The sequence below is a fragment of the Hyla sarda genome, unplaced genomic scaffold (assembly GCF_029499605.1).
Source record: "Hyla sarda isolate aHylSar1 unplaced genomic scaffold, aHylSar1.hap1 scaffold_806, whole genome shotgun sequence".
Lineage (NCBI taxonomy): Eukaryota > Metazoa > Chordata > Amphibia > Anura > Hylidae > Hyla > Hyla sarda.
The window spans coordinates 17293-31587 of NW_026610832.1; the positions used below are offsets into that span (position 1 = coordinate 17293).

Below are 14295 nucleotides of genomic sequence, written 5' to 3' on the forward strand. Positions count from 1 at the left end.
TTTCTGCGACTTTAGCTTCTAGAGCATTTTTACAACATTATACATAGGTGCTGAATACATAAAAAGCGACTGTTCAGCGACAGACAAGTCGCATCGGCTGAAAGTAGGCCAGAATGTCAGTCCATGTTGGAGCAGGTTTAGATACAGTCTAAAGCATAGATCTCAAAGTCTGTGCACAGAATTTAGCAAGGGCCTCGCACCTTCTGATGCATCAGGTAGGTGCACAATAGCATAGCCTAACCCTCTGTACTTTGGTCTATATTGATGCGGGACATAGACAGCCAGCTGATGACCAATCCATTAGTGCAATGGATGGCTGGAAGCATTTGTCTTTGCCTTTGCAATACCACAGAAGCAATGCATGGTCAATGTACAGCAATGACACACCTGTGTGAACAGCCAGGAGACCCCCCCCCCATGTTATGTTACATAGTTACATAGTTAGTACGGTCGAAAAAAGACATATGTCCATCAAGTTCAACCAGGGAATTAAGGGGTAGGGGTGTGGCGCGATATTGGGGAAGGGATGAGATTTTATATTTCTTCATAAGCATTAATCTTATTTTGTCAATTAGGAACATTCAGCACCCACCCGCTATCAAGGCAGCTGCCTATCATGTCATGCCCTACCTGCACAGGTGTGCTGGCTACTCAAATGATCCAATTAAGGAGGCCATTTAGTCAGCAGCAGCAGAAGTCCTGTGCCTGGACGCTCCAACAGGGGCCAGACACAAGCAGAAGCAGAAGCAGCAGAAGCAGCAGCAGCACCACCTTTTGTTTTTTGGCTGCAGCAGCAGCAAGGCCCACAGGGCTGGCTAGCTGGCTAGCCAGCAAGCAGGTAGCAATGAAAGTAGGAATCTTTCTTTTTAACCCTGTAAGGGGGTGGTGCACTGTACCCGAAGATACTGCCATATCGGGTCAATGCATAGGGCGACGGAAGCAAGCTTCGAAATCGGCCCCCGTTCTCAAAAATCCATTTAATATATGGTCCCCAGATAGGGGACGTATCAGATATTAAACTGATAAGAACAGATACTACACTTGATCTTAGCCAAAAGGCCGAGAAGCGATAACCGTGAAAGGGGCGGGCCCAACAAGGTCCCCTTCATGGGCACTATCACTGCTTGCTGTCAGGGAGGCTGCCAGACAATTTTCCATGCACACTCTGGGCTGGGGGGCAGTCAACCACCAGTACACACAGCAGAACCTAAACCCATACCATTATTGCTAAGCAGCAAGACAGGGGCCCATTGCACTCCCACGGGGCCTTTTTAAATGCAATCCATAACCCGGATTTGCCAGGAACCCTTCTTACTCCTCCTACTTGCATGTGACACTGGGCTTAGGATCTGCATAGGAAACACACACACAAGCACACACCTACCTTTGTTGCCTGCAGATGCCTCCTTGGCTGTCCCCAAACGATATCAAACCAACACCCACGTTAAGCTGTAAGCATAGAGGACATGTCTGCACCCCATTGGACTTACCTGTGTGGGTTAAATCCGGGTTATTTGACAACCTATGGCGGTGATGGTTCTGCTCAGGCAGAGCAGTGCTGATGCTCCTCATAAAGCTGTCGCTGCTGTGAAGGTTCTAGGTGACATCACAAATCCCTATGGTTACATACACAACAAAGCTGGGTTGTTGTTGTTTACACTCTGCAAGGCCTGTGGAAGTGAGTGACATCATAGCACTGTAGTTCTGAGGGTTCAAGATGGATGCAACAATCTCCTGTTGCTTCTATGAAGGCCGTAATAGACGACATCACCAAACAGCTCCATAGTCACATACACAGCAAAGGAGAGATGTTGTTTACACCTAGTGATGTCAGTGGTATTGAGTGACATCACAGCACAGTGCTAAGGCTCCTGGGCCTGGACACAGCAGCGGCTGCAATATCTCAACGGAGAATACGTTTATATCTATGTGTGTGTGTGCGCATATATATATATATATATATATAAATATATATATATATATATATTTCTCCGCCGAAATCACTTTTAAACTCATTTCCACCTTTTTTTCCCTTCTCTTCCTCTTACTTTTTTTTCACGTTTTTTTACGTTTTTCTCCTTTTCGCCTCTTTTCTGGGCGTATTATTCTTCTTTTTCTTCTTTTTTTTCGTCTAATGCATACCCCATCAGTGCAGCAATGCTTATTCAATACCGCCAGCAGATGTAGACACTGGGGGATAATTTTCTAAGGATTTATACTGATTTTTCCTGTCTGAATTTGTCGCACAGAAAGTTGCAGGCCAAATATGTGTGACATTTCTGCGACTTTAGCTTCTAGAGCATTTTTACAACATTATACATAGGTGCTGAATACATAAAAAGCGACTGTTCAGCGACAGACAAGTCGCATCGGCTGAAAGTAGGCCAGAATGTCAGTCCATGTTGGAGCAGGTTTAGATACAGTCTAAAGCATAGATCTCAAAGTCTGTGCACAGAATTTAGCAAGGGCCTCGCACCTTCTGATGCATCAGGTAGGTGCACAATAGCATAGCCTAACCCTCTGTACTTATGTCTATATTGATGCGGGACATAGACAGCCAGCTGATGACCAATCCATTAGTGCAATGGATGGCTGGAAGCATTTGTCTTTGCCTTTGCAATACCACAGAAGCAATGCATGGTCAATGTACAGCAATGACACACCTGTGTGAACAGCCAGGAGACCCCCCCCATGTTATGTTACATAGTTACATAGTTAGTACGGTCGAAAAAAGACATATGTCCATCAAGTTCAACCAGGGAATTAAGGGGTAGGGGTGTGGCGCGATATTGGGGAAGGGATGAGATTTTATATTTCTTCATAAGCATTAATCTTATTTTGTCAATTAGGAACATTCAGCACCCACCCGCTATCAAGGCAGCTGCCTATCATGTCATGCCCTACCTGCACAGGTGTGCTGGCTACTCAAATGATCCAATTAAGGAGGCCATTTAGTCAGCAGCAGCAGAAGTCCTGTGCCTGGACGCTCCAACAGGGGCCAGACACAAGCAGAAGCAGAAGCAGCAGAAGCAGCACCTTTTGTTTTTTGGCTGCAGCAGCAGCAAGGCCCACAGGGCTGGCTAGCTGGCTAGCCAGCAAGCAGGTAGCAATGAAAGTAGGAATCTTTCTTTTTAACCCTGTAAGGGGGTGGTGCACTGTACCCGAAGATACTGCCATATCGGGTCAATGCATAGGGCGACGGAAGCAAGCTTCGAAATCGGCCCCCGTTCTCAAAAATCCATTTAATATATGGTCCCCAGATAGGGGACGTATCAGATATTAAACTGATAAGAACAGATACTACACTTGATCTTAGCCAAAAGGCCGAGAAGCGATAACCGTGAAAGGGGCGGGCCCAACAAGGTCCCCTTCATGGGCACTATCACTGCTTGCTGTCAGGGAGGCTGCCAGACAATTTTCCATGCACACTCTGGGCTGGGGGGCAGTCAACCACCAGTACACACAGCAGAACCTAAACCCATACCATTATTGCTAAGCAGCAAGACAGGGGCCCATTGCACTCCCACGGGGCCTTTTTAAATGCAATCCATAACCCGGATTTGCCAGGAACCCTTCTTACTCCTCCTACTTGCATGTGACACTGGGCTTAGGATCTGCATAGGAAACACACACACAAGCACACACCTACCTTTGTTGCCTGCAGATGCCTCCTTGGCTGTCCCCAAACGGTATCAAACCAACACCCACGGGAAGCTGTAAGCATAGAGGACATGCCTGCACCCCATTGGACTTACCTGTGTGGGTTAAATCCGGGTTATTTGACAACCTATGGCGGTGATGGTTCTGCTCAGGCAGAGCAGTGCTGATGCTCCTCATAAAGCTGTCGCTGCTGTGAAGGTTCTAGGTGACATCACAAATCCCTATGGTTACATACACAACAAAGCTGGGTTGTTGTTGTTTACACTCTGCAAGGCCTGTGGAAGTGAGTGACATCATAGCACTGTAGTTCTGAGGGTTCAAGATGGATGCAACAATCTCCTGTTGCTTCTATGAAGGCCGTAATAGACGACATCACCAAACAGCTCCATAGTCACATACACAGCAAAGGAGAGATGTTGTTTACACCTAGTGATGTCAGTGGTATTGAGTGACATCACAGCACAGTGCTAAGGCTCCTGGGCCTGGACACAGCAGCGGCTGCAATATCTCAACGGAGAATACGTTTATATCTATGTGTGTGTGTGCGCATATATATATATATATATATATATATATATATATATATATATATATATATATTTCTCCGCCGAAATCACTTTTAAACCCATTTCCACCTTTTTTTCCCTTCTCTTCCTCTTACTTTTTTTTCACGTTTTTTTACGTTTTTCTCCTTTTCGCCTCTTTTCTGGGCGTATTATTCTTCTTTTTCTTCTTTTTTTTCGTCTAATGCATACCCCATCAGTGCAGCAATGCTTATTCAATACCGCCAGCAGATGGAGACACTGGGGGATAATTTTCTAAGGATTTATACTGATTTTTCCTGTCTGAATTTGTCGCACAGAAAGTTGCAGGCCAAATATGTGTGACATTTCTGCGACTTTAGCTTCTAGAGCATTTTTACAACATTATACATAGGTGCTGAATACATAAAAAGCGACTGTTCAGCGACAGACAAGTCGCATCGGCTGAAAGTAGGCCAGAATGTCAGTCCATGTTGGAGCAGGTTTAGATACAGTCTAAAGCATAGATCTCAAAGTCTGTGCACAGAATTTAGCAAGGGCCTCGCACCTTCTGATGCATCAGGTAGGTGCACAATAGCATAGCCTAACCCTCTGTACTTTGGTCTATATTGATGCGGGACATAGACAGCCAGCTGATGACCAATCCATTAGTGCAATGGATGGCTGGAAGCATTTGTCTTTGCCTTTGCAATACCACAGAAGCAATGCATGGTCAATGTACAGCAATGACACACCTGTGTGAACAGCCAGGAGACCCCCCCCATGTTATGTTACATAGTTACATAGTTAGTACGGTCGAAAAAAGACATATGTCCATCAAGTTCAACCAGGGAATTAAGGGGTAGGGGTGTGGCGCGATATTGGGGAAGGGATGAGATTTTATATTTCTTCATAAGCATTAATCTTATTTTGTCAATTAGGAACATTCAGCACCCACCCGCTATCAAGGCAGCTGCCTATCATGTCATGCCCTACCTGCACAGGTGTGCTGGCTACTCAAATGATCCAATTAAGGAGGCCATTTAGTCAGCAGCAGCAGAAGTCCTGTGCCTGGACGCTCCAACAGGGGCCAGACACAAGCAGAAGCAGAAGCAGCAGAAGCAGCAGCAGCACCACCTTTTGTTTTTTGGCTGCAGCAGCAGCAAGGCCCACAGGGCTGGCTAGCTGGCTAGCCAGCAAGCAGGTAGCAATGAAAGTAGGAATCTTTCTTTTTAACCCTGTAAGGGGGTGGTGCACTGTACCCGAAGATACTGCCATATCGGGTCAATGCATAGGGCGACGGAAGCAAGCTTCGAAATCGGCCCCCGTTCTCAAAAATCCATTTAATATATGGTCCCCAGATAGGGGACGTATCAGATATTAAACTGATAAGAACAGATACTACACTTGATCTTAGCCAAAAGGCCGAGAAGCGATAACCGTGAAAGGGGCGGGCCCAACAAGGTCCCCTTCATGGGCACTATCACTGCTTGCTGTCAGGGAGGCTGCCAGACAATTTTCCATGCACACTCTGGGCTGGGGGGCAGTCAACCACCAGTACACACAGCAGAACCTAAACCCATACCATTATTGCTAAGCAGCAAGACAGGGGCCCATTGCACTCCCACGGGGCCTTTTTAAATGCAATCCATAACCCGGATTTGCCAGGAACCCTTCTTACTCCTCCTACTTGCATGTGACACTGGGCTTAGGATCTGCATAGGAAACACACACACAAGCACACACCTACCTTTGTTGCCTGCAGATGCCTCCTTGGCTGTCCCCAAACGGTATCAAACCAACACCCACGGGAAGCTGTAAGCATAGAGGACATGCCTGCACCCCATTGGACTTACCTGTGTGGGTTAAATCCGGGTTATTTGACAACCTATGGCGGTGATGGTTCTGCTCAGGCAGAGCAGTGCTGATGCTCCTCATAAAGCTGTCGCTGCTGTGAAGGTTCTAGGTGACATCACAAATCCCTATGGTTACATACACAACAAAGCTGGGTTGTTGTTGTTTACACTCTGCAAGGCCTGTGGAAGTGAGTGACATCATAGCACTGTAGTTCTGAGGGTTCAAGATGGATGCAACAATCTCCTGTTGCTTCTATGAAGGCCGTAATAGACGACATCACCAAACAGCTCCATAGTCACATACACAGCAAAGGAGAGATGTTGTTTACACCTAGTGATATCAGTGGTATTGAGTGACATCACAGCACAGTGCTAAGGCTCCTGGGCCTGGACACAGCAGCGGCTGCAATATCTCAACGGAGAATACGTTTATATCTATGTGTGTGTGTGCGCATATATATATATATATATATATATATATATATATATATATATATATATATTTCTCCGCCGAAATCACTTTTAAACCCATTTCCACCTTTTTTTCCCTTCTCTTCCTCTTACTTTTTTTTCACGTTTTTTTACGTTTTTCTCCTTTTCGCCTCTTTTCTGGGCGTATTATTCTTCTTTTTCTTCTTTTTTTTCGTCTAATGCATACCCCATCAGTGCAGCAATGCTTATTCAATACCGCCAGCAGATGGAGACACTGGGGGATAATTTTCTAAGGATTTATACTGATTTTTCCTGTCTGAATTTGTCGCACAGAAAGTTGCAGGCCAAATATGTGTGACATTTCTGCGACTTTAGCTTCTAGAGCATTTTTACAACATTATACATAGGTGCTGAATACATAAAAAGCGACTGTTCAGCGACAGACAAGTCGCATCGGCTGAAAGTAGGCCAGAATGTCAGTCCATGTTGGAGCAGGTTTAGATACAGTCTAAAGCATAGATCTCAAAGTCTGTGCACAGAATTTAGCAAGGGCCTCGCACCTTCTGATGCATCAGGTAGGTGCACAATAGCATAGCCTAACCCTCTGTACTTTGGTCTATATTGATGCGGGACATAGACAGCCAGCTGATGACCAATCCATTAGTGCAATGGATGGCTGGAAGCATTTGTCTTTGCCTTTGCAATACCACAGAAGCAATGCATGGTCAATGTACAGCAATGACACACCTGTGTGAACAGCCAGGAGACCCCCCCCATGTTATGTTACATAGTTACATAGTTAGTACGGTCGAAAAAAGACATATGTCCATCAAGTTCAACCAGGGAATTAAGGGGTAGGGGTGTGGCGCGATATTGGGGAAGGGATGAGATTTTATATTTCTTCATAAGCATTAATCTTATTTTGTCAATTAGGAACATTCAGCACCCACCCGCTATCAAGGCAGCTGCCTATCATGTCATGCCCTACCTGCACAGGTGTGCTGGCTACTCAAATGATCCAATTAAGGAGGCCATTTAGTCAGCAGCAGCAGAAGTCCTGTGCCTGGACGCTCCAACAGGGGCCAGACACAAGCAGAAGCAGAAGCAGCAGAAGCAGCAGCAGCACCACCTTTTGTTTTTTGGCTGCAGCAGCAGCAAGGCCCACAGGGCTGGCTAGCTGGCTAGCCAGCAAGCAGGTAGCAATGAAAGTAGGAATCTTTCTTTTTAACCCTGTAAGGGGGTGGTGCACTGTACCCGAAGATACTGCCATATCGGGTCAATGCATAGGGCGACGGAAGCAAGCTTCGAAATCGGCCCCCGTTCTCAAAAATCCATTTAATATATGGTCCCCAGATAGGGGACGTATCAGATATTAAACTGATAAGAACAGATACTACACTTGATCTTAGCCAAAAGGCCGAGAAGCGATAACCGTGAAAGGGGCGGGCCCAACAAGGTCCCCTTCATGGGCACTATCACTGCTTGCTGTCAGGGAGGCTGCCAGACAATTTTCCATGCACACTCTGGGCTGGGGGGCAGTCAACCACCAGTACACACAGCAGAACCTAAACCCATACCATTATTGCTAAGCAGCAAGACAGGGGCCCATTGCACTCCCACGGGGCCTTTTTAAATGCAATCCATAACCCGGATTTGCCAGGAACCCTTCTTACTCCTCCTACTTGCATGTGACACTGGGCTTAGGATCTGCATAGGAAACACACACACAAGCACACACCTACCTTTGTTGCCTGCAGATGCCTCCTTGGCTGTCCCCAAACGGTATCAAACCAACACCCACGGGAAGCTGTAAGCATAGAGGACATGCCTGCACCCCATTGGACTTACCTGTGTGGGTTAAATCCGGGTTATTTGACAACCTATGGCGGTGATGGTTCTGCTCAGGCAGAGCAGTGCTGATGCTCCTCATAAAGCTGTCGCTGCTGTGAAGGTTCTAGGTGACATCACAAATCCCTATGGTTACATACACAACAAAGCTGGGTTGTTGTTGTTTACACTCTGCAAGGCCTGTGGAAGTGAGTGACATCATAGCACTGTAGTTCTGAGGGTTCAAGATGGATGCAACAATCTCCTGTTGCTTCTATGAAGGCCGTAATAGACGACATCACCAAACAGCTCCATAGTCACATACACAGCAAAGGAGAGATGTTGTTTACACCTAGTGATATCAGTGGTATTGAGTGACATCACAGCACAGTGCTAAGGCTCCTGGGCCTGGACACAGCAGCGGCTGCAATATCTCAACGGAGAATACGTTTATATCTATGTGTGTGTGTGCGCATATATATATATATATATATATATATATATATATATATATATATTTCTCCGCCGAAATCACTTTTAAACCCATTTCCACCTTTTTTTCCCTTCTCTTCCTCTTACTTTTTTTTCACGTTTTTTTACGTTTTTCTCCTTTTCGCCTCTTTTCTGGGCGTATTATTCTTCTTTTTCTTCTTTTTTTTCGTCTAATGCATACCCCATCAGTGCAGCAATGCTTATTCAATACCGCCAGCAGATGGAGACACTGGGGGATAATTTTCTAAGGATTTATACTGATTTTTCCTGTCTGAATTTGTCGCACAGAAAGTTGCAGGCCAAATATGTGTGACATTTCTGCGACTTTAGCTTCTAGAGCATTTTTACAACATTATACATAGGTGCTGAATACATAAAAAGCGACTGTTCAGCGACAGACAAGTCGCATCGGCTGAAAGTAGGCCAGAATGTCAGTCCATGTTGGAGCAGGTTTAGATACAGTCTAAAGCATAGATCTCAAAGTCTGTGCACAGAATTTAGCAAGGGCCTCGCACCTTCTGATGCATCAGGTAGGTGCACAATAGCATAGCCTAACCCTCTGTACTTTGGTCTATATTGATGCGGGACATAGACAGCCAGCTGATGACCAATCCATTAGTGCAATGGATGGCTGGAAGCATTTGTCTTTGCCTTTGCAATACCACAGAAGCAATGCATGGTCAATGTACAGCAATGACACACCTGTGTGAACAGCCAGGAGACCCCCCCCATGTTATGTTACATAGTTACATAGTTAGTACGGTCGAAAAAAGACATATGTCCATCAAGTTCAACCAGGGAATTAAGGGGTAGGGGTGTGGCGCGATATTGGGGAAGGGATGAGATTTTATATTTCTTCATAAGCATTAATCTTATTTTGTCAATTAGGAACATTCAGCACCCACCCGCTATCAAGGCAGCTGCCTATCATGTCATGCCCTACCTGCACAGGTGTGCTGGCTACTCAAATGATCCAATTAAGGAGGCCATTTAGTCAGCAGCAGCAGAAGTCCTGTGCCTGGACGCTCCAACAGGGGCCAGACACAAGCAGAAGCAGAAGCAGCAGAAGCAGCAGCAGCACCACCTTTTGTTTTTTGGCTGCAGCAGCAGCAAGGCCCACAGGGCTGGCTAGCTGGCTAGCCAGCAAGCAGGTAGCAATGAAAGTAGGAATCTTTCTTTTTAACCCTGTAAGGGGGTGGTGCACTGTACCCGAAGATACTGCCATATCGGGTCAATGCATAGGGCGACGGAAGCAAGCTTCGAAATCGGCCCCCGTTCTCAAAAATCCATTTAATATATGGTCCCCAGATAGGGGACGTATCAGATATTAAACTGATAAGAACAGATACTACACTTGATCTTAGCCAAAAGGCCGAGAAGCGATAACCGTGAAAGGGGCGGGCCCAACAAGGTCCCCTTCATGGGCACTATCACTGCTTGCTGTCAGGGAGGCTGCCAGACAATTTTCCATGCACACTCTGGGCTGGGGGGCAGTCAACCACCAGTACACACAGCAGAACCTAAACCCATACCATTATTGCTAAGCAGCAAGACAGGGGCCCATTGCACTCCCACGGGGCCTTTTTAAATGCAATCCATAACCCGGATTTGCCAGGAACCCTTCTTACTCCTCCTACTTGCATGTGACACTGGGCTTAGGATCTGCATAGGAAACACACACACAAGCACACACCTACCTTTGTTGCCTGCAGATGCCTCCTTGGCTGTCCCCAAACGGTATCAAACCAACACCCACGGGAAGCTGTAAGCATAGAGGACATGCCTGCACCCCATTGGACTTACCTGTGTGGGTTAAATCTGGGTTATTTGACAACCTATGGCGGTGATGGTTCTGCTCAGGCAGAGCAGTGCTGATGCTCCTCATAAAGCTGTCGCTGCTGTGAAGGTTCTAGGTGACATCACAAATCCCTATGGTTACATACACAACAAAGCTGGGTTGTTGTTGTTTACACTCTGCAAGGCCTGTGGAAGTGAGTGACATCATAGCACTGTAGTTCTGAGGGTTCAAGATGGATGCAACAATCTCCTGTTGCTTCTATGAAGGCCGTAATAGACGACATCACCAAACAGCTCCATAGTCACATACACAGCAAAGGAGAGATGTTGTTTACACCTAGTGATGTCAGTGGTATTGAGTGACATCACAGCACAGTGCTAAGGCTCCTGGGCCTGGACACAGCAGCGGCTGCAATATCTCAACGGAGAATACGTTTATATCTATGTGTGTGTGTGCGCATATATATATATATATATATATATATATATATATATATATATATTTCTCCGCCGAAATCACTTTTAAACCCATTTCCACCTTTTTTTCCCTTCTCTTCCTCTTACTTTTTTTTCACGTTTTTTTATGTTTTTCTCCTTTTCGCCTCTTTTCTGGGCGTATTATTCTTCTTTTTCTTCTTTTTTTTCGTCTAATGCATACCCCATCAGTGCAGCAATGCTTATTCAATACCGCCAGCAGATGGAGACACTGGGGGATAATTTTCTAAGGATTTATACTGATTTTTCCTGTCTGAATTTGTCGCACAGAAAGTTGCAGGCCAAATATGTGTGACATTTCTGCGACTTTAGCTTCTAGAGCATTTTTACAACATTATACATAGGTGCTGAATACATAAAAAGCGACTGTTCAGCGACAGACAAGTCGCATCGGCTGAAAGTAGGCCAGAATGTCAGTCCATGTTGGAGCAGGTTTAGATACAGTCTAAAGCATAGATCTCAAAGTCTGTGCACAGAATTTAGCAAGGGCCTCGCACCTTCTGATGCATCAGGTAGGTGCACAATAGCATAGCCTAACCCTCTGTACTTTGGTCTATATTGATGCGGGACATAGACAGCCAGCTGATGACCAATCCATTAGTGCAATGGATGGCTGGAAGCATTTGTCTTTGCCTTTGCAATACCACAGAAGCAATGCATGGTCAATGTACAGCAATGACACACCTGTGTGAACAGCCAGGAGACCCCCCCCATGTTATGTTACATAGTTACATAGTTAGTACGGTCGAAAAAAGACATATGTCCATCAAGTTCAACCAGGGAATTAAGGGGTAGGGGTGTGGCGCGATATTGGGGAAGGGATGAGATTTTATATTTCTTCATAAGCATTAATCTTATTTTGTCAATTAGGAACATTCAGCACCCACCCGCTATCAAGGCAGCTGCCTATCATGTCATGCCCTACCTGCACAGGTGTGCTGGCTACTCAAATGATCCAATTAAGGAGGCCATTTAGTCAGCAGCAGCAGAAGTCCTGTGCCTGGACGCTCCAACAGGGGCCAGACACAAGCAGAAGCAGAAGCAGCAGAAGCAGCAGCAGCACCACCTTTTGTTTTTTGGCTGCAGCAGCAGCAAGGCCCACAGGGCTGGCTAGCTGGCTAGCCAGCAAGCAGGTAGCAATGAAAGTAGGAATCTTTCTTTTTAACCCTGTAAGGGGGTGGTGCACTGTACCCGAAGATACTGCCATATCGGGTCAATGCATAGGGCGACGGAAGCAAGCTTCGAAATCGGCCCCCGTTCTCAAAAATCCATTTAATATATGGTCCCCAGATAGGGGACGTATCAGATATTAAACTGATAAGAACAGATACTACACTTGATCTTAGCCAAAAGGCCGAGAAGCGATAACCGTGAAAGGGGCGGGCCCAACAAGGTCCCCTTCATGGGCACTATCACTGCTTGCTGTCAGGGAGGCTGCCAGACAATTTTCCATGCACACTCTGGGCTGGGGGGCAGTCAACCACCAGTACACACAGCAGAACCTAAACCCATACCATTATTGCTAAGCAGCAAGACAGGGGCCCATTGCACTCCCACGGGGCCTTTTTAAATGCAATCCATAACCCGGATTTGCCAGGAACCCTTCTTACTCCTCCTACTTGCATGTGACACTGGGCTTAGGATCTGCATAGGAAACACACACACAAGCACACACCTACCTTTGTTGCCTGCAGATGCCTCCTTGGCTGTCCCCAAACGGTATCAAACCAACACCCACGGGAAGCTGTAAGCATAGAGGACATGCCTGCACCCCATTGGACTTACCTGTGTGGGTTAAATCCGGGTTATTTGACAACCTATGGCGGTGATGGTTCTGCTCAGGCAGAGCAGTGCTGATGCTCCTCATAAAGCTGTCGCTGCTGTGAAGGTTCTAGGTGACATCACAAATCCCTATGGTTACATACACAACAAAGCTGGGTTGTTGTTGTTTACACTCTGCAAGGCCTGTGGAAGTGAGTGACATCATAGCACTGTAGTTCTGAGGGTTCAAGATGGATGCAACAATCTCCTGTTGCTTCTATGAAGGCCGTAATAGACGACATCACCAAACAGCTCCATAGTCACATACACAGCAAAGGAGAGATGTTGTTTACACCTAGTGATGTCAGTGGTATTGAGTGACATCACAGCACAGTGCTAAGGCTCCTGGGCCTGGACACAGCAGCGGCTGCAATATCTCAACGGAGAATACGTTTATATCTATGTGTGTGTGTGCGCATATATATATATATATATATATATATATATATATATATATATATATATATATTTCTCCGCCGAAATCACTTTTAAACCCATTTCCACCTTTTTTTCCCTTCTCTTCCTCTTACTTTTTTTTCACGTTTTTTTACGTTTTTCTCCTTTTCGCCTCTTTTCTGGGCGTATTATTCTTCTTTTTCTTCTTTTTTTTCGTCTAATGCATACCCCATCAGTGCAGCAATGCTTATTCAATACCGCCAGCAGATGGAGACACTGGAGGATAATTTTCTAAGGATTTATACTGATTTTTCCTGTCTGAATTTGTCGCACAGAAAGTTGCAGGCCAAATATGTGTGACATTTCTGCGACTTTAGCTTCTAGAGCATTTTTACAACATTATACATAGGTGCTGAATACATAAAAAGCGACTGTTCAGCGACAGACAAGTCGCATCGGCTGAAAGTAGGCCAGAATGTCAGTCCATGTTGGAGCAGGTTTAGATACAGTCTAAAGCATAGATCTCAAAGTCTGTGCACAGAATTTAGCAAGGGCCTCGCACCTTCTGATGCATCAGGTAGGTGCACAATAGCATAGCCTAACCCTCTGTACTTTGGTCTATATTGATGCGGGACATAGACAGCCAGCTGATGACCAATCCATTAGTGCAATGGATGGCTGGAAGCATTTGTTTTTGCCTTTGCAATACCACAGAAGCAATGCATGGTCAATGTACAGCAATGACACACCTGTGTGAACAGCCAGGAGACCCCCCCCATGTTATGTTACATAGTTACATAGTTAGTACGGTCGAAAAAAGACATATGTCCATCAAGTTCAACCAGGGAATTAAGGGGTAGGGGTGTGGCGCGATATTGGGGAAGGGATGAGATTTTATATTTCTTCATAAGCATTAATCTTATTTTGTCAATTAGGAACATTCAGCACCCACCCGCTATCAAGGCAGCTGCCTATCATGTCATGCCCTACCTGCACAG

General features: G+C 45.8%; 6 non-coding genes across 6 annotated transcripts; all 6 read right to left on the reverse strand.

Moving 5' to 3' along the window:
- Positions 1 to 880: 880 nt before the first annotated feature.
- On the reverse strand, positions 881 to 1071 carry LOC130346992 (U2 spliceosomal RNA). Its single transcript, XR_008885013.1, has one exon. It is a non-coding gene; the product is annotated as a U2 spliceosomal RNA (small nuclear RNA).
- Positions 1072 to 3145: 2074 nt separating this feature from the next.
- LOC130346993 (U2 spliceosomal RNA) lies at positions 3146 to 3336 on the reverse strand. The gene has a single exon (XR_008885014.1). It is a non-coding gene; the product is annotated as a U2 spliceosomal RNA (small nuclear RNA).
- A 2091-nt stretch (positions 3337 to 5427) lies between these two features.
- Positions 5428 to 5618, reverse strand: LOC130346994 (U2 spliceosomal RNA). Its single transcript, XR_008885015.1, has one exon. It is a non-coding gene; the product is annotated as a U2 spliceosomal RNA (small nuclear RNA).
- Positions 5619 to 7707: 2089 nt separating this feature from the next.
- LOC130346996 (U2 spliceosomal RNA) lies at positions 7708 to 7898 on the reverse strand. Its single transcript, XR_008885016.1, has one exon. It is a non-coding gene; the product is annotated as a U2 spliceosomal RNA (small nuclear RNA).
- A 2083-nt stretch (positions 7899 to 9981) lies between these two features.
- On the reverse strand, positions 9982 to 10172 carry LOC130346997 (U2 spliceosomal RNA). Its single transcript, XR_008885017.1, has one exon. It is a non-coding gene; the product is annotated as a U2 spliceosomal RNA (small nuclear RNA).
- A 2083-nt stretch (positions 10173 to 12255) lies between these two features.
- LOC130346998 (U2 spliceosomal RNA) lies at positions 12256 to 12446 on the reverse strand. Its single transcript, XR_008885018.1, has one exon. It is a non-coding gene; the product is annotated as a U2 spliceosomal RNA (small nuclear RNA).
- Positions 12447 to 14295: the final 1849 nt, after the last annotated feature.